Genomic DNA, 2,015 nt, shown 5'->3' on the forward strand with positions numbered 1-2,015 from the left:
TGCAAAATTTCAAAACGATATCTTAAAAACTGAGGGACTAGTTCGTATTAATACAGACAGACGGACATGGCTAAATCGACTCAACTCAACATACTGAACATTTATATATACACTTTATAGGGTTCAGGGTATAAAGAACACATCGCAACAACAACAAAAAATACAAGATAAAGCACAACAAAACAGAGGTGCGTAACGAAAGGACGGATAGTGGCAAAAAATTTCGCCTGAAAGGGTGAAGAAATACTGCGTAGAAGGAGGAAAGGTGGTGGAAACACTTAAAAGCACAGAAGAAAACTTTCACAAGTAAAACTTAAATTAAATTAAACGCTCCAAGAAATTTTCATATACCATTTCTCAATCTATTTTTTAGCAAACAACGTTCTTCAATCCCAACAACAAGCAAATTGTCGCGCAATTTGCAAACACCAACACTCGTAAATCAACAAAAGCTCAACCGTTTCGCCGTCTCATCCTCATCACACCGAAAAGAAAAACTCATAAAGTTTTCTGTATTTATATATATATTTTATTATCATTTTTTATTTTCTTTCAGCCAATCTCTTAATATTTATATATATTAATTTTGTACATATATATGTATTTAGTATAGACAAGTATATAAATACATCCGCAATAAACGCTGTAATTATTGTTTTTATTACTATTGCAAATTTACCAACAAGTTGTTGTAATGCCTTTGTATATTTTATTTTTGTTTGTGCAATCATTCGAGGTTCGTATTTATAGCATGTGATTTTTATTATTTTTCAGGAATCTATATGAAAACAATAGGTTTTGTTGTTTAGCACACAGCAGAGAAAACCAACTGTTTGTTTACTGCTATACTATGCGCTTTAAAAATATATATAATATATACATATATATATATTTCATTTTATTTATTTACTGTTATATTGCCATATATGCTACTACAACTACTGAAAATACTAAACGAATCATTTAAATAATAATATTTGCTGCTTAGGAATATTTTTTGCCAATTAGCTTTTTTAGCCTTCGCTTCGTACATTGACCAGGAATTATTATTATTTTTTTTCTAGACTAGAACTTAGGGTTAAATGCCTGAGCTATTTTTTCCTAGCGCACTTTTTCTTCCGCTTTACTTCACTAACACACCAGAACACAAGCGGCTCTTTTTGTTTGCTACTTTGCATGTACAAATTTTCAGTGTATACATATGTACATACATAGATTACGACTAATATTTATGTAAAATTGCTAATTATAACTACAATTAGATAGAAATCACATTTGCGAAATCGACTGACGTTGACTTGAGAGTTTACCACATAACATATATAAGTATAGCAAATTGTATGCGTGTATATTTGTCTTTGACCACCACCAATTTGTTGGTGAGTACAGCTTGACTTTTTTTTTTCAATTTTCATGGAACATATTTTTTTTTTTTTTTTTTTTTTTTTTTTTTTTTTTTTTTTTTTTTTTTTTTTTTTTTTTTTTTTTTTTGTTTTAATATTTTTTTAACAGGAATTTCGATATATTCGTTATGCAATGTTGAACTGCCTTAACTCGAATCACCACAATTCACAAAAAAATATTCAAGTTTGAGAAACTTCAAGTTATGGCAAGAAATTTGTATGAAATTTTACTTCTATTGCCAATTGAAGAGTTCGCGTTATGGCGAACTTCGAACTATAGAAATTCGAGTTATGCAAATTCAACTGTATATAGTACAGTAGCTTCAAATAAATTCTTCAAATAAATTCCCAATTTGTATATTTTCTTATTACAATTCCATGGTATAAATGTTTTATTATCTGTCCTTTAGGTGGTTCAATTTTCTTCATCTCTACACATGTGAGTATCTATGTGTGGAATATTTCGTGCAAAAACAATTTTTAAAATTCATGATGAAGCATTTTTTTTTTATATTATCACAAAAAAAACTAAAAAAGCGAACAGAAAAGAAAATAATTGAATAGTTTTAATATTATTATAAATTTGGAATTTGATATTTTTCATTTAAATTT

The sequence above is a fragment of the Bactrocera latifrons genome, unplaced genomic scaffold, assembly GCF_001853355.1.
Source record: "Bactrocera latifrons isolate USDA-ARS-PBARC rearing strain unplaced genomic scaffold, ASM185335v1 scaffold_145, whole genome shotgun sequence".
Classification (NCBI taxonomy): Eukaryota; Metazoa; Arthropoda; class Insecta; order Diptera; family Tephritidae; genus Bactrocera; species Bactrocera latifrons.